Genomic DNA, 23,815 nt, shown 5'->3' on the forward strand with positions numbered 1-23,815 from the left:
ACAGTCACAGTTAATCCCCAAACCTTTTTTATTAATCATGTCTCCCTTTTCCCAAAACATCTTGTTCCCTATGCTAAATTATTTAGTATATAAATGAGCAGAGTTTTATCTGTAAAAAAAATAGGTGGTATATTTAATTCTGTATATATATATATATCAAAATCTAATCAAAATATGCTGCTTTTACTAAAAAGCAGTAAGCTAACAAATTAGCCTGCCACAAGCTAACATACTAGCTACTTGCAAGTTAAAAGGTAGCCTACCACAGTTTCATGGGTACTGGTAGAAGACATGAACCTCCTCCATCAGAGACAAAAGACAGGTAATGACTCAAAGCAATAGCAATAGCCAGACTGTCAGCATTTGCATTGATACCCAGCCCCACATTCCCATAACATTTAATAGAAAGAGAGGTACCCTGAGCTTAGGGAACACAAATCTTGTATTTGTGAGAGTTCCTGCCCATTGCTCCAGACAGAGATACTATCTCTATCTTCCTAGACTATAAACAATCCTACCCTTTTCTCTGGAAGGAGACAAAATCTCCGTCTTCCAAGTCTTTTCTTTTTATAAACATCCTTGAAACATAGTCAAGAACAAAGAGTAGTCAGTGCCTTGCTTTGCAAGAGGTGCAGAAATGCAGGACTCATGGAGGATTGTCTCTCAACAAATCTAAGCAGTGATTTCCAGGGAAAGAGTCTGGAGGAAGAAAGAGAATCCTGTCCTGGTGACTTTTCTGGTACTGAGGTTAGATGAGTCCTCTTCATATTGGGTAATATGATGAGAGAATTTAGTCTGAGGTGAGCTTCCACTGCCACATGTGGCCTGAGAAGAAGAAAATTCCATCTCCTATTCTTCCTTTTCACCCTGTCTCAATCTCTCAGTTTCCCAGGACATATTTTAGTTGCTGTCTCGGCATCCTGAAGTCTGACTTGGATATCAATTACCTTAGAAATAATTTACAATGGCAGTCAAATTCCCTGACTATTCCTCTCACTGCCTCCCATCTCAATCTCCCCAAAGGCCCTATTAACTGACAATGTATCTGATTTATAGAACACTCAGTTTCAACTGCATTTTGAATTAAATAAACTTGGCTGGCTAGCTGGATACCATAACCAGCACTTACGGAGTCTCTAGTGTGGGAAAATGTGTCTTTATTAACAAATGCACTTAACAAATGATTTTATCAGCCATGCCTCTTATTATATTGCATCTTTGTATTTAATAATCAAGTTTTTAGAATGTTATTAGAGGAAATTTACTTTTGCAAATGTCTATGAAAAATGGCACTGTTTTCTATGGCAGCAAAAAAGTCATCCCAAGCCAAAAGCCTGAAGAAAAAGTAGACTTACTCACTAACAGGAGATTAAAGTTAAGTGTATGAGCCAACATGCTGTCAGATTATCATATTCTCTCCCTAGAGAAGTGTGATGGCCAAAAAGCAGGCAGTAAAAGAAAAAAATATTTTAATGATAGTCCACAAAATCCTTGAAAAATGGAAAGTTTATACTATGTCAGGGAGAAAAAAAAAAGGAATTATATCTCTCTCACTGGACAAGGATTGTACCTTTGAGAACCTCTCTGAGCATTTCCAATTTACATTCAAATTCTCCTGTTTCGGGGAGCTCTTGCTATGCAATGGAACATCGCCGCTTGTCATCAAAATATTCTCTGTGATATTCCACTTTCAAGTTTGCTTTGCTTGATTTCACCCCATTGCACACAGCTATAGAACGTTTTCTTATCTGCATTCCCATTTAGAACTTGTCAAACATTTTTATCATTTTTATATCGATTTTTACATAATTTTTTTAGAATTCATGCTCCTTTTTTTCTGGTTGAAAATTATCCAGTTAGTTCTATTTTTCCCATGTGAGGAGACTAGACTGAAAGCAGACTAGCAAAGTCAAATGTGATTTTCTCAAGTTGTAGTGGGGGGGGCATTTACTACTTCTGTGTTCTGAAAGATTGCTGACATTTTTTTTCATCAAAGTAAGCGTTGTGGCAGTAACTTTTCCACCTTTAACTGTCCTTTACTTTTGCCCTTTTCATAGGATCTTACTTCATGTTGATCTGGGGGGAAAAATACCTTTGGTTCACTTGTAATTAAGGTGTTCCATCTCTTGATTTATCTTATTGTTGAATTTTTATCTTATTTTTCACATTTCTAGGGCATATTCTTGAAATTTTACAAAATATTATTTTAAAATGTCAAATTACTAAACTATTCTAGGAGGTAATTTTGAATAAAAAAGGAAAGTTCATATTAATTGACCCCCCAAAATTAAAAATATAAATGAATATTATCTCCTTCACTATAACTTAGGAATTTCTACTTTTATTCCATTGATCTTGCCATTGTTTAAAACAATTTGGGGGACTCCTCTTTTGGATTTGCCTTTAGAATCTGCTGCTTTATTTTAAATGAACTCAGTGGTAGTAAATCTTCAGCCTTTAAGTGTGGACTTTAATTTTTGGACAGAGATAACTGTCATCCATAGTCTAGTATATAGGTTGATGATCAGACTGGGAGAAAAAGTACCTGACTATAAGGAATGAGGGTAATATTCTTGTCTGACTAAACTCGCTGTGAAGACAACTTCAGGAAAAACTTCTAGAAAGTTCTTGAGCTTTGTCAAGAGCAACTGACTGCCATACATCCAGCTCCTGTGCAGATCCCTGGTTCAGCCAGTGATAGTGATATATCACATAGGTCCTAAACTCACCTGGTAGACCATTTTACTCTAAAGGAAATGGGGAGTCATTGGAGGGTTGTGAGCAGATGAGTGCCATGAACAGGCATGTTTTTAAAAGATCACTCTGGATGCTCTTTTGAGAAGACACTAAAAAGGTAAGGGTAGAAGGTGGGACAGATGCTAAAAGTCTAATTAGGAAGCTACTGCAGTAATCCAGACAAGGGATGGTGGTCGCTTGAACAAAGATAGAAAATGGAAGTGGTGAGAAGTGGTTGAATTCTGAATATATTTTGAAGATACAGTCAATAGGATTTCCCAATATTAGCCTAGATTTGGGCCTCGGCCAGGGACCATTTTCCCCCAAGAGGCATTTGGCAGTGTCTGGAGACATCTTTGATTGTCATGACTAAAAGCATGCTATAGACATTTAGCGAATAGAGGCTAGGGCTGCTGCTAAGCATTCTGCTAAACATTCTTTGTTTGCCACAACAAAGAATTATCTAGTCCAAAAATGTCAATTGTGCTGAGGTCGAGAAACACTGTTCCAGTTGCACTTTGAGCATTACCCTGTGAATTTCCCTACTATATGCTTTAGGAGAGCCCTCTATAACAATTTTGACACTAAGCTAAAACTATTGTTGAAGTGCCCATGGAAGAGGACAGACTCCAGCAAAATCCATTCTGCCAGTGGACTCAGCCTAAATTAGAAAGAAGCCTCCCCAATGAGCTTGTTCTAAGAATAATGAGCAAGCCTGTTTGGAGGTGGCTTTATTCACCAACACATCCAGATGGAGGGTAACCAGAGTCAGGACTTCTGCTTAGATGCCCAGCACCCGGCCTCTACAGGAGCCAATGAAGTCTAAATTTATGAGAGTTCCTTCTGATTTTCCTGGCAGAGAGGGAGGAACAAATAGCAGCAAATCTTTTCTTCATGAGCCCAAGTGGAGCCTGCCCTACCAAGTGTCCTAGGCCCATTATGCCAGAGGAGGGAATCTGTTGGCCACCATAGCAAGGCAGTCACTGGACAGATTTGCCATTTTAAGAATTAATCTAGTTGGATATCCTCACTTTCTAAAGACATATCAATTCTATGATAGGTGTCAAATAATTACAACTTGGAGCACTAGTCTATGAATGTAGGCATCCTTTTACTTTTAGAAATCTTTGGTTTGAGAAAAGAATCATCAAATCTCTAAATCCCAATTCTAGAAAATAGAGCTACTAGGTTGGAACCAATATGAAAGTAATGTGGGCTCTTCTACTGTCAATAACACATTAGGAAGGACAAACCATAAGATTCCTGCCCTGAGTAGACACAAAATTATACAGGCCATCCTTTTTATCTACATATGTATTACTCAAGCTCTCAAACTTACAAGGTTTCATAGGCAAGCAAAACTATTACGACACAAGAATATTTGCTAAGGAACTCCCACACATAAAATTAGTTCATACTCAAAAATCCTTTCCTGTTCCACACTAGCTTTTATCCTATGCACCATTTTCATATCTTTGACATTTTCTTACAAAAATTATGACATGTTATAATTATCAGTGAAACTGAAAATCTTACAAAAGGTGCAGGCTTTCTTGATGTCCATAAAAGTGAAATTAGAAAACAGATAAGCCACTGAGAAATAAAGATCTGATGACAAAGTAAATGCTTCAGAAGAGGCTTTGAAGAAGCCCTTGAATATTTTGCAAAAATAACTCTCTTTATGAGCATGCTACAAAAGTCAAGTGAGAAGTGAAGGATGCCCTATGGTGTCATTCTATAACTTGGTTAGAAAAATTAACCCCTCAAAAAGCCTTTGATTTATTTTTTTGTGCATCCTAAGAATTAGCATAATCATATGCAAACTCTAACCTAGATGTTGTTAATTAGGAAGTAAAATAAGCTTACTTTTATAGTTTACAGACTAACAGCTTTATTCTTCAATATAAAAATACACAGGAATTTTCCTCCAAATTCCCTTATTCCCTGTCATTCCCACCACTCACATTATAAACTCAATTAAACTTAAAGCTACAGTTGGCTTCTGTCTACTTATTACAGTCTGAAATGCATCCTCTGCCCCAAGACTAGTACAAATTCCTTTTCTGTTCAGTGGTTATACACTGGCTGGATTAGTCACTGCCATTAGTTGGACACTTAATTCCAAAGAGCTATAAGAACACCTCAAAGTACCTCAAGAAGCTCCAGAACCCATTGAAATGTCCTATTAGATTAGGTTAAGACCAAAGCCTGTTTGAGAAACCTGCTATCTAAACAAGTAGATGATCCTCCCAAAATCTCCAAAATTGTTTCACTGGGTCCCATTTCTTCATGTCTTTTAAAAAAAAGAAATATATATATATATATATAGACAGATATAGATGTATAGATATGGATATAGATATGGCAGAAGCATCATTATTTTAAGTCCCCTTTTAGGGCCATTGTTAATTGCACAGCCTCAACTGACTGTCTAAAACTTCAATATTTTTACCACATATAAGCAAACAAGGCTTTTACAAGTAAAAATTTCTAAGATTTAGGCTCTCCTTTTGCTGCTACAAAAGTTCCATTATAATGGTGGTTCTCAAAGGGTGGTCCCAGGACCAGTAGCATCAACATCCTCTAGGAACGTTCTAGAAATGCAAATATTTGCTCCCCCACCACTGCCCATACCTATTGAATCAGAAAGTATAGGGGTGGGGTCCAGCAACCTCTGTTTGAACAAGACTTCCATGTGATTCTAATGTTCGAGAGTACTGCATCATAGAGATTATTTTTAAGGTCCTTGAAATCATGAATGGTGTCTTTTCATCTTTATATCACTCCCATGAGTGTCCGATACTATGCCCTGGCACACAATATTTAGTAAATATTTCTTCTATGAATGAATTTAATGATTGGTCTATCATTTCTATGATTTGTTTGGCATTGTCTTCTCCTGACTTCTCTCTTCTTCACATTTGTCATCCATAAAACTGAGGTAATAGTATGAAGAAGCGTTAAGTGTGAACTGAACACGACTCTCACCGGGCTGTCACTGTTCTCTCAACACAATACTCTCACAGTGCCCAGTGTTTTAAATTCTCCATGATCCGTATTTTTTCAGGATGCTTAAAAGTAACTTGGTTACGCAGGAAGAGCACAAAGAAACTGCAGGATTTTGAACTGTGCAGAGCACTACATTACACTTATATTATCACATCTTATTTCTCCCCACAATGCAAGAGAGAAAGTGTCATCAGATAAGCATTTAGCAGTTTCTGCCACATTGTACCCAAAATATATAGCCAGGAAGATTAACAATGATATTTGAAACTGTAGCTATAATTCTATGCTGCAGAAGTAGTATTTGCCTGACCTGGAAATTATATAAGAACATAGTTATTGGTTTTTTACTTCAGAGAAAAGAATATTTTCATGAAGCTATCAAAAACACTGTATTTCTATATTTCATGAAATATTTACAGATAATGCCAAGTTTGCTGAAATTATGTAATCAGCAATTCCTAAATTGGTACCGTTATAATTAATGTTTATTTGAAAATCCTGAGAGACGGAAGAAACATCTCCAGTTTTGTAATGATATGAGGTATTCTCCTGGCTGCTCTTCCAAACACCTGGGCTAACACAAATGTAAATCACACAGTGCTAATTTCTGCATATTAATGAGGGTCAAGCTTTACTGTTCCCATAGCTAATTTTTAAAAATTTCCTCCCTTTGACACTATTATCAACAGATTCTCAAACATAACACTGAAGAATAGAAACCTCCTCCATCATGCTTCTAATATCTCATCTCTCTTATTTTAAGATCCTCTTGACTGCCATTTCTAATAGTTTTGTCTGATGTATTGTGCTATAGTATAAAGAGCCTTGTGCTTGGGTTCTAAAAACCTGAGTTTCAATCCTTTGGCTTCTATTAAAGGCAAACACTGCTCCTTTGAACTGCAATCTCCACATCTGTAAAGAAAAGATGATAGCTTGGTGAAAGGGACCTTTAAAAAGTCACTTGCTGGAGCTGCTATCAAAACAAAACAAAACTTCAAAACAACCAGAAAATAACAAGTGTTGGCAAGGCTGCAGAAAAACTGAAACCTCTCTGCACTGTTGGTAGGAATGTAAAATGGTGCAGTCACAATGGGAAAACAGTATGGCAATTCCTCAAAAAATTAAAAACAGAATTACCAAATGATCTGGCAATTCTACTTCTAGGTATATACACAAAAGAACTAAAAGCAGCATCTCAAAGAGATATTTGTACACCCATATTCATAACAGCATGATTCACAATAGTCAAGAGGTGGAAACAACCCAAGTGTCCATTGACAGATAAATGGATAAACAAAATGTGATACATATAATGGAATATTATTCAAACTTAAAAAGGAAGAAAATTCTGACTACACATAAACAAATCTTGAGGACATTATGCTAAGTGAAATAAGCCAGTCACAAAATATATACCGTATGATTTCAGTTATATGAGGTATCAAGAGCAATCAAACTCACAGAAACAGAAAATAGAATGGTTGTTGCCAGGTGGTAGGGAGAGGAGGAAATGGAGAGTAGTTGTTTGATGGGTATAGTTTTGAAGATAGTTAGTTTCAGTTAGTTTCAATTTTGAAGATGAAAAAGTTCTAGAGATTTGTTGCACAATAATGTGAATATACTTACTACTGAACTGTACATTCAAAGAAGTTAAGAAATTAAAACAACGATGAGATATCACTACACACCTATTAGAATGACCAAAATCCAGAATACAGACAACACTAAATGCTGGCAAAGATACGGAACAACAGGAATTCTCATTTATTGCCGGTGGGACTGCAATATGGTACAGTCACTGTGGAAGACAGTTTGGCAGTTTCTTACAAAACTAGACACACTCTTACCATACAACCCAGCAACTGCACTCCTTGATATTACCCAAAGGAATTGAAATGTTATGTCCACACAAATACCTGCATATTGATGTTCATATCAGCTTTATTCATAACTGCCAAAAACTGGAAGCAACCAAGAAGTCCTTCAGTAGGAGAATGGATAAACTGTGGTACATCCAGACAATGGAATATTATTTGACAATAAAAGGAAATGCACTATCAAGCCATGAAAAGCCACGGAGGAACCTTATATGTATATTACTAGGTGAAAGAAGCCAGTATGAAAAGACTACATACTGTATGATTCCACCTACTGTATATAACATTCTGGAAAAGGCAAAAGTATAGACAGTAAAAAGATCAATGGTTTCCAAGGGCTGGGGGAGGGAGGGACGATAGGTGGAACACAGAGGATTATTTAGGGCAGTGAAACTATTCTGTATGATACTGTATTGGTGGATACGTGTCACTACAAATTTCTCCAACACAGAATGTACAACACCAAGAGTGAACCCTAATGCAAATTATGGACTTTGAGTGATAATGATGTGTCAGTGTAGATTCATCAATTGTAACAAACGTACCACTGTGGGGGTGGGAGGGGGAATACCCACATATATGGGGGGGGCAGGGGTATATGGAACATCTCTGTACCTTTCTCTCAATTTTCCTACAAATCTAAAATTCTTCTAAAAGAATGAAGTTTTTAAACTGAAAAAATAGTTAAGAAAATTTTTGTTATTTGTATTTTATCTCAATTAAAAATAAAATCAGTTGCTATATAAAATTTAACTTCTTGAAAGTATTCCATATCAGTTTGCTATTTATCATTATCCCTCAGTGTTATTATCCCCCCAAAAGAATAATCATAAAAGTATAATAAAAATATAATAGGGGACTTCCCTGGTGGTCCAGTGGGTAAGGCTCCCCGCTCCCAATTCCGGGGGCCCGAATCCCATCCCTGGTCGGGGAACTAGATCCCGCATGAATGCCACCACTAAGAAGCCTGCATGCTGCAACTGAAAAAGATCCCGCATGCCACAACGAAGATCCCTCATGCCGCAACTAAGACCCAGTGCAGCTAAAATGAAATTAAATAAATAAATAAATGTTTTAAATATGTATATATATATATAATAAAAGTATAGAGCTATATAGAATGTATCTAAGTATAGTTCCTTTATATGGAAAATCCAGGGCAGCTTTAGAAATGTCACAAGTCTTCTACTTAAATTGACTCCCAGACTCTGCACTGGAGACAGGAGCAAGTGGAGTATTTCTATGAAGAGAGGACATTTCTCCAGTGGCAGAGGGGCTCTTTTTCCACTCACCAACCTAGTCTCTTTTTTTTGTCAGTCTGAGGGAGTGCGCAGTCCACAGGGCACAGCACTGAAAACGGCTGAGAGGCCAGGTGGAGGCGATTGTAAGAAGCAGGCTCCAGGAGTGCTGAGTGACTGTTTGTCACAGCACTCTTCTTCTCTTCCTCCTTTGCTTCTCACAATCCCTTCCTTTCCCCCAGAATGAAAGTCTCATGAATGCAAAAACCAAGATAAGGCAGTGACCTTTCTCAAGGCTCCAAAGGCAACCATGGTGACAGTTCAGCTATTCTCTGGAGAATTCAACAGATAACCAGTTGGAAGAAATGTTTCCCCCCCCACCCCACCGCCCCTTTGTAGCCCTCTTCGCCATAAAGAGAAAACCAAGGTAGTAAGTTGGGCTGGCTCTCTGTCTTTCACAGGTGGGCTAACTTGTAAAGGAGGTCCAGTTTCTTCTCTGTTGGCCGTACACCACTACCCGCCACCACCACAGTCATGAGCACCTTCTCTGTGCCAGCCTCCCATTCAGAGAGGGTCTCCACCCCGGCCAGCCCTCTCCTTCCTGCTCCAAAGACTCTGAAAACAAACATTCCAGATTCTAAACTTTTCCCCCCTCCATTTCTCATCCCTCTTCTTCAGAAATGAAGGCTTTTTCTGTGCTAACTTTCTCCGACTGATGACAAACTAGCTAAAATGCCATACTGGTTGACACTAGGTTTTCATTGTTAAGATTTATCTCCAGAATAATTTCCATTTTAGAACAGTATTCAAGGCCCAAACATAAAGTAAATATTTGTAAACCTAAGGTGAGAACCCCAGGCACTATATTACATCTGCCAAATTAAGGGACCAGGCAGTCTTTTTAGTGCCTTTCAAATCACGTCAAGTGATTAGCGGTCTGCTCTGCTACGCTAATCCACTTTACTCTTTCAACTTTGCTCATGCAGCTGTTCTTTAGTCACCAGAAAAGCCCACGGGGATCCCCGGGAAAAATAATAAGATAGCGTTTAGGTGATAAAATAAGGTCTAACCTCTTCTTCTCGGTCCAGTTTCACCTGCTTATAGTGGGTCGTGTGCAGAGGCTTTGTGCCTAACGCGTCAGGTCACAGTTTCCACAGCCGACTTCTGCACGACACCTTATTCAAGATGGCGGCGGCCTGCCGTGTGCAGAGACGCTGAACCCCGCCCTTCAGTCTGAAGTGCCGCGGGAGCAGCATAGCCACACCTGACCCACGAGAACGCTCCCGTTCTCCCCATCCACCCGCGAGAACTCTATAAACCAGTCCCGCCCACCGCCTACTGGGGAGAGTTGTGCTCTATAGTGCGAGCTCGCATCTCTCCCTTCTTTCATCAAAGAATCAAGCTTTCTTTTGCTATGGAACCGAACTGAGTCTCGTTCTCTTGGCTCGTACTTCAAGCATTTCCTCAGCAACCCTACACACAGCCTTTGCCCACTGCTCACCAAAATGCGAAATAAAGACACAGAAAGAAGAAAGGAACTCACTACCACACTGGTAATCAAGACGGAAGCTAGCCTAACTCTAGTATGTGGGAAAGAGTAATGCTAATTCCAAAGCAGGGAGAACTTGATAGAGGCATCTTCTCAGAGATAAGGACATAACATTTCCCACCTCCAGTGTATAAAAAAGAAAGCAATAAATAGTGCACTGCTTTTAAGGCCTGGATCCTAACATAGAATACAGTAAATATTTTACACAAGTAATTAAGATTCGTGATAAAAACTGTTTTCCTGTCCAATGTTACTATTGTCTCCAAATAGGCGTGGTTCTTCTGCAGAGTTCCTTTACCTCTGGTTTAAAATAAACAATTGAACAGGCTTTAATTTCTCCATTTTTATATTATACTGCTTACTTAATCCTTTATAATAAAATGATAATAAATTCAACATATTGTTGCCAGATTTGCATAGATGCCTCATTTATGCATTCTCTTTTTTGATAACAGCATTTCATGGCTGACTCACATCCAGTGTAAAGTATGCTAACACTCCCAGAGCTTACAGTTTCTTTCCAATATCACCATTAACTATTCTTCTCCTATAACTGATTTTCATTAGTTTCTGCCAGCCCTATGTTTTTAAAATAGTATCTGAAGTGCAGAACAGTTGCACAATCAACACAATTCAAGTGAATTCAGTTTTTTAAAGAGAGAGCAACTCAAAAATGTAAATAAGAAAACAAAAGCTGACCTCTGTTCTCAAGCAAATCCCACCTTAAAAAATTGTTTTTATCTAGATTCATTTGAAACAAGTTAACAATTACTGGAGATGACAGTAAACTGGCATGAAAATTACTTAAATTATTCCATCTGGAGAAAAGAAAATGGAAGATAATCATAGATTTAAGACGTAAGGGATTATTTTAAAATGTATTCCAAATAGCAAACCTGTCCAAAAATGTATGCTCATTTATAGATGAAGAAACAGAAGTGTAAATTAATCATCGATCAATATAGGGAGAAGAACAGAAAACTTTCTGAATCTGAGGGTCTTTTTAGTTTGTTTTGTGCTCCAACCAGTATGCACTTCTCCATTTCAAATGTATCGCCAAATAATCAGAATGCAAAGAAAAGAGACATGAAGAAAGACTTCAAGCTTAAAATGACATAAGAACAAAACAGGAACATATTAGTAGCTTAGGCATAGCCACGTTTGCAAGCAACAATTTTGTGGAAGATAATAAACTGTCATATGGGTACAAAGGACTAAATGTTCACTGCTGACCCTCTAATGTTATGGAAAACGTTCACTTTTACAGCACTGTTTCCTTTATTAAATATTATGTGCCATAGCCCAGATGTAAATCTGACCTAGCTTTTGGTACAAGATAGCCCATGAGAATGCTAGAAAAGCTAAATGTCAGGATTATGCAGAGCCAAAATTAGCTGAGCATGGATAAAAGTGTGGAAAGATATACCCCAAATTGCTAACAGTGGTTGCCTCTGCAGGATGGAAGTAGAGCTGGGGAAAGAGGAGAATTATCACTTTTAAATCATGTATTTTCTGTTTAAAATTTTTTGTTTAGATTGGTTAAAATGATCATATGTTACTTTTATAATTTAAAAAATTCATTACTGAAACTTCTGACCAGATGTCAAATAATGTTGCTTCTCAGTTGAAGCAATATCTGACTTAAGAGAAACAGCACTTACTGATGATCCACAAATTCCATTCCCTGAATTGTATCTCTACTGTTTCTCCCCCTATTTGGACATATCAACAGCCTCACAGAAAAGTCCCAGAACTATTGCCAGGTGAGCTATCATAAGATGTAGAAAAGGAGAAGTACAGGTAGGCAGAATTTTTTTAGACAATCCTTACATTCAGAAGAGTGAGTAAGGGAAGAAGTTGTGAAAACAGTGAACACACCCTGAATCCAGTTTCCCAGATGGAACTTCTTGCTTGAATATTGTCCTGCATGCCGAAAATATTTCCTGGTTTGTTTGGGTTTTTTACACTTCAGTTATTACACCATAGAATGGTACTATAGAATTCTACCAAAAAGATAATCCTCTGGTTTACATCTTTCTTTAAAATACAAATTCTTCTTGAAAGGGTAAATGGCTCTACACCCTTCACACACTAGTAAATGTTAGTTTAATCACATGTCCTCATAACAGCCAGCTGAAATTAGACTTGCTGATGAGAGAAAAAGCACATGAGAGAGCGTAATTACCAATGGGAGACCTGGATGTTGAACTGAAGAGGACTTGGTACAAATGAAAGCATGTAAGCCTAGGAACTACAAAAGGGCCCTGGAAAGTCATAAAAAAAGATGGGTCATAAAGGAAGGTAGAGGATACCAGAAAAACTGTGGACTGCAGGAAAAAGCACCCAATGAAAAAAAATAGACTCTTTGTTTCCTTCACCTTCTCTTCTTTCCTTTCCTTCCTTCTCTTTTACTTCAACTACTAAAGCAAGTATGAGTACCACATGTGAGTTATATACAGTGGCCTAAATAAACTTCAGCTGAAGCTCCCTCCTCCATCCCTCTACCGCAAAGACTCACCATCACCTCCCACAGACTAAACACACAGTCGTTTGTCCACTGCCCAGGAAAAGGTTTGAGAAATAGCTCATTGAACACTGCCAGACAGAAGTATATTTTGTCAATGATATTTCTATGGACTGGACGTTTATGCTCCCCCCCCCCAAATTCATATGTTGAAACCTAATCCCCAGTGTGATGGTATTTGGCAGTGGGACATTTGGGAGGTAATTAGGTCATGAGGATGGAGTCCTCATGAAAGGAATAAGTGCCGTCCTTATTCTCCATCCTGGCCTGAGTCATATTGCCTCTGGCAAAGACTCATATTACACTCCCTTGTAGGTTTTAGAGCTCTTTGGAACACAGACCTGAAACAAGACGCAGGGATTCTGAGATGAGCCTTCTGTGCGTCCCAAGGACAAAGCAAATCAGCCAGGAATAGAGATGGCTGTGCCTTTTAAAACTGTGGTCATGAAATCCAAGCAGGACAGCCAGGGATAGAGAACTCACTACACACACCATCAAAAGTGGTTGATAGGGCTTCCCTGGTGGTGCAGTGGTTGAGAATCTGCCTGCTAATGCAGGGGACACAGGTTCGAGCCCTGGTCTGGGAAGATCCCACATGCCGCAGAGCAACTAGGCCCATGAGCCACAACTACTGAGCCTGCACATCTGGAGCCTGTGCTCCACAATAAGAGAGTCCGTGACAGTGAGAGGCCCGTGCACCGCGATGAGGAGTGGCCCCTGCTTGCCAAAACTAGAGAAAGCCCTCGCACATAAATGAAGACCCAACACAGCCAAAAATAAATTAATTAATAAAAAAAAAAAAAGTGGTTGATAAAGTGAGCTAAATGAAAGAGTGACATTCACTAGAGGTGTTTTCTTAGTTTCCCAGTGTCATCTCTTAATTGAGGATGCCTAATACTTTTAAGGAGGACTGGGAAGATAAGTGAGATAACACACAAACTGTTTGGAGCACTCAATTCAAGGCCAGGTATCCTAGGATTAGCTAGAAATATTTACGTATTATATATAGGCCATGGGGCCTATATAAATATGGGACTTGAGGACAGGGGGAGGGGGAAGGGTAAGCTGGGATGAAGTGAGAGAGTGGCATGGACATATATACACTACCAAATGTAAAATAGATAGCTAGTGGGAAGCAGCCGCATAGCACAGGGAGATCAGCTCGGTGCTTTGTGACCACCTAGAGGGGTGGGTTAGGGACGGTGGGAGGGAGACGCAAGAGGGAAGGGATATGGGGATATAGGTATATGTGTAGCTGATTCACTTTGTTATAAAGCAGAAACTAACCCACCATTGTAAAGCAATTATACTCCAATAAAAATGTTATAAATAAATAAATAAATAAATAAATAAAATAGATTTAAAAAATCATTAAACAATTTTTGACCCAATTTACATTAACCTCCCTCATACTTATGCTTTCCCAGATATTTCACCTTTCTTCTTCTCAGTATAAATGCACTAAAAGAACAAAAGCATTCTGCTGAAGCAAAAGTAGTAAAAGCATTCTCATAGGCAATGGCTTTTATGCAAACAAAATCCAGAGGACTTGGGAAAAAAACGGAGCTTATGCAGTTTCTTTTGGAGACACATTGGTTTCCCTTGTAGCCTTTCTGATCCAATCTCAATTTTTGTAGTCCATTTAACATATACAGGTGATGGGAGGATTAGAACTAGAGTCCCCTAGTGGAGGAACAGAAAAATGTGTGTGAAGATTATGGAATTGTAGAATAATGGGTAACCGAGAGCCAGACGGTCCAGATTCAAAATCTCAGCTCTTCCCCTCACTAACTGCATGACTGTGGACAAGTTAACCCCTCTGTGCCTCAGTTTCCTCATTTATAAAGTTGGGATAATAAGTACCTGCTTTCCAAGGTTGGATAAATTGAGTAAATTCATATAAAGTGCTTAGAACATAGTCTAACATATAGTAAGACCTCAATAAACTTGACCATTAATATTGGAAGCATCATATTAACTTTTGTGGCACTTTAGGAACTCATACTGTGGTTTACTTGGAGTTGTCACTGGAAGGTAAGAAATGAGACTGCAGAAAAAGGCTGTCTTTACTCTCGCAATCCTTTTGAGAGCATTTCAGCTTGTAAATGGAGAAATATAAAGGTTTCTTAATAATGATTATGATTAATAATAATGATTATTATAATAATAATGATTCCATAATAATAATAAAGCACAAAATTTATAATTTACTTATGAGTCAATGAGATTAAATTATCAGTGTGAAAACTGAATAAAAAAAGGAATAAAAATTTTATTCCCTGTTAACCACGTGAATTTTAGCATTGGAAATGACTTTCCACTTCTTTACATAACTATAACAAGGACATAAACATTAAAAGATTTCTGGTCTTGCATAATTTTAGGTTCAACCATAGTTAAAGGAAACAAATAGGAATAAATGTGGATACATGCTGAAAAACTTTGCAATAAGCAAAGAATAATTTTTAACACTAGAAGAATTATTCATTTTACTGGACAACTTAATGTCTTACATAACAGTGAGATAGAACCTAACACCTGCAGGTAAGACAGGGTGGGTGAGAGAAGCTGATATTGAACAATTACATAAAATGACACTTGGCAAACAGAGAAAACCAAAGAACGACTGCAAATGTTTCATCACTGGTAGTTTGATACTAAGGAGTAGATAAATAAAATAAGAGGAAATTGGGAGGCATGTGAGGAATTGCTAAAACAGAGCTATGAGTTAGGAATACAAAGTTGCTTTAAAAAAGCATCAGAAATTTTCCAAATAACATGGATTCCCAAGTATTGCTTAATAAGAACTTTGGATGGAATAATTAATAGTCTCTGCAGCTTCAAGCTTTCTTGCTGTCCCCAAAGGCAAACACATAGGGCTTCTGGTTTAAGGGGATGACAGAACCAAAATGCATGGGAAAATCACGAAGTTTAAGTAACCTTATTATGTTCTTATGACTAGCTTTCCTGATCTATGGTTGTTGACTTCTGAGTGGTCATTGGAAGAACCACTGGACTTCTGCTTCTTAGGACTTACTCTTGAATATGATTCTTTAATCTTCCCCTGTCTACTAGATCTTCAGCCCATGTCTTTTGCCTAGAGAGAGACAACGACAACCGTTCATTCAAGAAGGACCCCCATGCAGACCTGAGGACCCAGTCAGTGACGAGCAAATATCAGCTTTTCCGTGCAATGGATGACAACCAATTCAACAGGTTCCTATCCTTCATGAGAATGTTGTCTTTGGAGCATTTCCTTACAAGGAGTCCTATTGTCATTTGATCACCAGTTTGAAATATATTATTGCAATTGCAATATTTGTTGTTAACTTTTTAAAAAACACAAAGTGATGAAAATCACTGGATGTGATCAACTTCAAACAGTCTAAACTATGCTCCCAAACTCCAAATTGATTCAAATTAAATGATGATTTTAGGGTTAAAATATCTCAATAAGAAATCTAAAAGTTAAAAATAAGCAAAATAACAAAAACATCTAAATACCAGAGTAGTCTTCTCTTTAGTTTAATCTCATATTGATGTTGGTTTTTTTTTTTAATTTTTATTTATTTATTTATTTTTAGCTGCGTTGGGTCTTCCTTGCTGAGCACGGGCTTTCTCTAGTTGTGGCTAGTGGGGGCTACACTTCGTTGCGGTGTGTGGGCCTCTCATTGCGGTGGCTTCTCTTGTTGTGGAGCACAGGCTCTAGGCATGCGGGATTCAGTAGTTGTGGCACACAGGCTCAGTAGTTGTGGCTCATGAGCCCTAGAGCACAGGCTTAGTTACACCACAGCATGTGGGATCTTCCTGGACCAGGGCTCGAACCCATGTCCCCTGCATTGGCAGGCGGATTCTTAACCACTGCAATACCAGAGAAGTCCCTCATATTGATGTTTTAAATGTACATACCATCTTTATACTTCTGAGCTATTAATCAACACTTCTGTTTTCTTTAATTTTTTGCCTCTTTTGATGTAAAATAAATTTTAAATGTAATATTTAGATATTAAAATTTTCCACTTTCACATTTTTGCAATTCTCTTAATCTGTGCTTGAAGTTAAGGAATCTTCAAAAATGTTTTCATACCTTGAATGAGTAGCATTGCCCTTATTTACAAAGGGTCTTTACTCTGAGATAATTGATAACAGAATTATATTTATGAGGATCCAAGGCCCAGAGTACCAAATGAGTAAATATGCATTTTCTACAGTTCATCATAAAGCTTAGAGAGAGCATGTAAAAATTTTCTCTAAGAAAGTAATTAAGTTAAGTTGAAAGAATATTTAATAATTGTATGGTTTCATTTTATCCTGTGGTTCATAACTTTATTCTGAGCCAAATATTTTTAATTTGTAAAGTTTTATGGTTAATGTCATTTGATCTAAATCAAATTCATCAGTCCAAATTAAGGTATCCATGTAAGAAGCTTTAATAATCAATCTTTGGTTTATTGCAGCCATCAAATCATTTATCCATGAATAATTTAGATCAATTCAAAAGAATCATATCTTTCAGCTATACATTTCCCAAATATGTGTGGTGAAGAATAGCAGTAATTGTTCAATATGTTACTAATAACATTATTTTATTTTCACAAAAATCGACTTTATATCAAATTGTTTTTCATTTTTATTCTTTTCCCTCTCTTGTTAGAAAAAAAAGAATAATATACACTTTCAGTTACCTGCATTCATGGCCAGATTTTTTTAATGAGTCAGTTAATTGGTGGATCCATATATTGCTTGAGATCACCATCAACTCTTCTTATTAGGCATTTATCTCATCAAGGTGGATATATCAGATGATTGTCAAAACAATCAAGCTTCTTGAGGGCAATTTAATGTTTCCTTGTAAAATAAAATACCACACAGAGAGAAGTCAGTCAAACAATAAAACAATAAAAATTTGAAGCTAAAGTGTTTTAAATTCTAGTAAGAAATAGCATGAAATGCCAAAATGTATGAATAGAATGTCTCCTTTCATGTGAAAATACTGCTAGGCTTGGGGGTGGGGGTGGGGGTGGGATGAACTGGGAGATTGGGATTGACATATATACACTAATATGGATAAAATAGATAACTAATAAGAACCTGCTGTATAAACAATTAAATTAAATAAAAATAAATAAAATGGCAGATATGTTGATGGAATATTTATGTGGAAAAATATGTGAAAAATGTTTAGCAAAGCTATGTGTCCACTGATAAAAAGGGCCAAGGAAAAAGAATTGAAGAATATGAATAGAGGACATACCGTTGACTAGAAAAAAAAAATTACTGCTAGGCTTAAACAGCTATCATACTGAGACTTGATATTTTACAACTTAGGGCTCTTCCATAACTATGCAGCCAATAAGCTCCATCTCTAAACATATTAACAGTTTATATCCATGAAACATAGGTCATAGAACATTAATGTGTATCAGATGCAGATGGACAACTCAACAGGTACAATTCTTAAGACAATTATAATTGGTGCTATTCTGAGGGTATGGATGGAAAAGGAGGTTGCCAGGGAAACAAAACCAACTGACTGGACATGTATGGCTCTCAGATGCTTTATGATACCACTGAGTACATGAGGGCACATACAGAAGAGCATACACAGAGGGTGCATTGATGTATGTGCAAGAGCTCATTGGCTGTTGCCATGGAGGCAGCCAGTAATGGTGTGCAGGGAACAAACAGAAGGACATAAAAAGAGATGACTGTGCCACATGTACTGAGAAAGAAACCTGTGAAATTCTCTCCGCTTATTGGCCATCACTATGGAGACAGCCTTTAAAAGCCCATAGGAAATGGAAATTAGATTCTGGTTTAAACACACACACACACACACACACACACACACACACACACACACATATACCTCATAGAGGTGAGTATAAGCATGAAAAATATTTAAGGTCAATTTCATAAGCTGTTTTCAGGAACAATTACTAACATATAGCAAAATCCCCCTAGACAGAAAACATTGACATTATTCAATAATTATAGAGAGTATCTTTTTTCCTACCCTGGTATTCATTTCAAAAATTACCCATTTCACTCAATTTTATCTCTAAGTTGTATGTCAGATGCCAATACCACTGTATGCTGTTAACAGGTCACTCTTTCAAGTAATGAATACAACCCCTTGCTGCAAAGCAAGGGCTTAGAGACCTTGAAGCCCTGATGTTTGGCAGGTAGACATATTTCAAGTTTTATCAGCTCTTTATACATTGGGTAAATGTTTTTCTGTGATGCATTATTAACAAGGCTCGTCAGCACCCTGTTATGTAAAAAAAAAAAAAAATCAGTTGAGCTTTAACCGGCTACTCATGAGACAGAAAGGAAATCAAGGTTTCTTAAATTATCCTCTTTTGCTTTTTTTTGCATGATAGTAGTTTGCCCTGACTCAATTACCAATACAACCATCATCTCTCGAATTCTTTTCAATTTTTCATTTGCTATAATCTCCTGCTATGTGTAGTAGCTGAGCTGCCTAAAGCTTAGGTTTATCTTGGTCCCCCAAAATACACAGACTATACAACTTGGTCTAAGAAAAATATGTATTGTAGGAAAAAATACAAAAATGATGACTTTTGAGAATATGGAAATTAATCGCCACTACTTATTTACTAAGAAAAGGAAAAGGACTATTCTAACCATGGAATGGAGCTTGAGAGAGAGGTAAAAGAGAGTCACAGGTGGCAAAACCCCCTAATTTACTCCTGGCAACTTTAAAGTGGAAATTCTACAACCAAGGGAGGCACATACTTCTGTTGCAAAAGTCAAAATATTAATAGAGGTATAAGTTACTGCAGAATGTCCTGAGTTTCCCCTGTAGCTGGGTGGAAGGGTTATATCTTCTGCCTGAGAAAGAGAGCACTAGACAGAGAAAGGCCGAAACAAGGGTAGACTTATCTACCAACTCTATGCAGCCAAACATTTAAAACAAACACTTCTGTCACCCAAAGGCATAGCCAAATGAGCTAGTTGATGGCAATGTAACTGAGTCCTCATTGTAAGTCAGGATGCCCCAAAATTACAAATTTTCTTGGCTAGGGGTCAGCCTGTATTTGGAACTGATAAAGTTCTATCCACGTGCTTGGTGTCAGAAGCAATCGTGATCCCAGTATACCCTAACAGTTGTCGAATACATCTGCTGCAAGCTGCCTGCACAACAGTGTGACAGATAAAGAAGCATCAGAACTATTAAGAGGATAAACTGGCTCTTATCAGTTTGACTGAAAAGTGTGCTTATATGGGCTCTGAAATGTTCCACAGTATCTAACTTTATTTCCTCTGACGCCTAAAAAATATGATTCAGCCTTTAAGCACGACTGGTGTGCTATTTTTAGGCAGAGGGGGAAATCTGGTTCAGTGTCACTATTAAGTACCATTGTTTATATAGGTCTTTTTATACTAGGATTTGACCTGAACTTTTAGCAAGTTGAGGGGTGGGTTGTGAAGCATATTATCTCATTGCTTTGATCCTAAACACTATCCTCAAAAATTTCATTTGCAGAATGAGTTTCATTTTCAAAGGACTTACGATAAATAATAATAATAATAACAACTTATTTCATGCTATCATAAAGGTGTAAAAAATTTTTAGAGAATTGTTTAATTTTCCTGGGGGAGTCTAATGCTCTTATTTTAGGTTATTTTGCACAGAGATCATTAATATTTTTTAAGCTGATTGACTTTTCATGCTCTAAATTTAGTTACCACTCTACAGATCTTCAGTTGAAAAAAAAAAAAAAAAACTCTAGGGGTTATGTCTAAGATATATACCTGAAATTCCTGTAATTAGCCAGCCAATAAATGGGAACACCTAGGCTATGGCCTCCAGATCCAAAAAGTCTGACTTTCCATTACTGTATAATAAAAATAAAACATTTATTTATACTCAATTATGTTACTTCTATAAAATATTTACTCACATTATGATGTTATATTTCAGCAGTAAATATAGCAAAGTTTTAACATTCCTACAAATATATTCATCAAATCAGTAAGAAAAGACACAAAAATCACAATAACAGATGAGAAAGGGCATGAATGAATCAACAGTTCACCTAAGATGATGACTAGAAAAAATGTTCAAACTCACTAAAATCTAAATATGCAAAATGAAATAATATTTTAACATATTATAGTTAAAGTGCCCAAAATAAATAATGATACATCTTAGAGCTTACAAATTTAGAACAAATGATAAAATGAAAACAATAGCTTTTAAAGATCAGATAATTTAGATCAAAGTTTGAAAAAGTACAAATATTTGGGCAAAAAAAATTTTTTTTGGCCTCACCATGAAGTTTTATCCGCTGGACCACCAGGGAAGTCCTAACTGGGCAAAATTTGAGAGCATCTTCATTAACTTGTAACAATTATGAATCTGACTCCAATTATATTCTCTACAGATTTAAACAGAGTATTGTTGTTCTCAAGTTTTGGAAGTCCAAAGTTCCTCAATTGTTGGAGTTAAAATTTTACTGCACCTTTTCTCATTTTAATAGTTATCTATGATCTCAGCTTACCTTTGACTTAGCTAGTGAAGTCCCCAGAGGTTTAACTCCCTTTGCCTCCGAGTTCTAACTTTTCCTGCCTTATAGGATTTGACAGAAAGAGCCCAAGGTTGAATATGTCCTATATTTCCCGGTATAATTTCCATGTGACAGCATTTTTCAAATCAGCAGAAAAATTTCCTCTTCTGGACATATTTCTTTTTCATGCCCATTCTTCTTCCTTTATGAAGCCAGGACTGGTTTAACTCCAACTTTGCACTGTATACTTAGGCTCATATTGCATTGTCCCTTGGTAATGGGTACAGGAGGTTTTAGATCACTCATAAATCTACTTGTTTTCGTTGTTATTTAAAAGGGCATGCCCTTTCCATTTCAAAACAGACTATAACATACATTTAAACAGATATATAAAATTGTTTCTTTCTCTACACCAACTAAATAAACTGTCCTCACAGTTGCTCAAAAGCACAGATTCAATCTACTACAACATTTTCCTAATTCAGTGTTCCTTGAAAACAAACTACAAATTCAGAAATTTCATCATATTTCTTAATGATATGACTATATTAAACTTTTCATAAAACAAATAATGTTCCATATTTGGAAACAGATAAAATATCTGTGATCCCACACTAGCTTACCAGACACTTTCAGTCATTGGAAATAAACTCTGTATTTTCAGTAGATAAATTATTTTTTAAATTCCTATTTAGATAGCACCTAATAGTAAAATTATAGTTTCTAAAAATAGTAAACTTGATATAGTCTGCTCCATTTTTAGTTAAAACATTTTAATTTTGATGGTTTCCTTTATTCACCAGGAAAAAATTTCTAACTTTGTCATAATAGGGGAAAAAAATTACCTTTTCAGCCTTACTTTTTGCTAACCCTTGCCTGCCTGCTATTATATCCATCTGCCTGAAATATCCTTGAGTTTTTTCTTCACATTTGACAGATTTGGTATTATTTTTCAAGGCCAACTCAAAAGTCCTATATGAAGCCATCATTAACGACTAGATTCGAATTACTTATTGCATTGCACTGCTGACCTAAAACAAATAGATTGCCAGTTATTTCTCCATCAAAAATGGGTTTATTCGAATTCAGCAAAGAATTGTAATTCTGGGGGATTGGAACCAAGATGGCGGAGTAGAAGGACGTGCTCTCACTCTCTCTTGTGAGAAAACCAGAATCACAACTAGCTGCTGGACAATCATCAACAGGAAGACACTGGAACTCACCAAAAAAGAGACCCCACATTCAAAGACAAAGGAGAAGCCACAATGAGATGGTAGGAGGTGCACAATAACATCAAAATCAAATCCCATAACTGCTGGGTGGGTGACTCACAAACTGGAGAACACTTATACCACAGAAGTCCACCCACTGGAGTGAAGGTTCTGAGCCCCACGTCAGGCTTCCCAACCTGGGAGTCCGGCAACGAGAGGAAGAATTCCTAGAGAATCAGACCTTGAAGGGTAGTGGGATTTGATTGCAGGACTTGGACAGGACTGGGGGAAACAGAGACTCCACTCTTGGAGGACACATACAAAGTAGTATGCACATCGGGACCCAGGGGAAGGAGCAGTGACCCCGGGCGAAACTGAACCACACCTACCTGCTAGTGTTGGAGGGTTTCCTGCAGAGGTGGGGGGTGGCTGTGGCTCACCATGGGGACAAGAACACTGGCAGCAGAAGTTCTGGGAAGTACTCCTTGGTGTGAGTCTCCCCAGAGTCTTCCATTAGCCCCACCAAAGAGACCAGGTGGGCTCCAGTGTTGGGTTGCCTCAGGACAAAAAACCAACAGGGAGGGAACCCAGCCCCACCCATCAGCAGTCAAGTGGATTAAAGTTTTACTGAGCTCTGCCCATCAGAGCAACACCCAGCTCTACCCACCACCAGTCCCTCCCATCAGGAAACCTGCACAAGCCACTTAGATAGCCTCATCCACCAGAGGGCAGACAGCAGAAGCAAGAACTACAATACTGCAGCCTGTGGAACAAAAACCACATTTACAGAAAGACAGACAAGATGAAAAGGCAGAGGGCTATGTACCAGATGAAGGAACAAGATAAAACCCCAGAAAAACAACTAAATGAAGTGGAGATAGGCAACCTTCCAGAAAAAGAATTCAGAATAATGATAGTGAAGATGATCCAGGACCTCGGAATAAGAATGGAGGCAAACATCGATAAGATGCAAGAAATGTTCAACAAAGACCTAGAAGAATTAAAGAACAAACACACACACACACACACACACAAAAAAAAAAGAACAAACACACAGAGATGAACAATACAATAACTGAAATGAAAACTACACTAGAAGGAATCAATAGCAGAATAACTGAGGCAGAAGAACGGATA

The sequence above is a fragment of the Balaenoptera acutorostrata genome, chromosome 7 (genome assembly GCF_949987535.1).
Source record: "Balaenoptera acutorostrata chromosome 7, mBalAcu1.1, whole genome shotgun sequence".
In the NCBI taxonomy this organism is placed as follows: Eukaryota; Metazoa; Chordata; class Mammalia; order Artiodactyla; family Balaenopteridae; genus Balaenoptera; species Balaenoptera acutorostrata.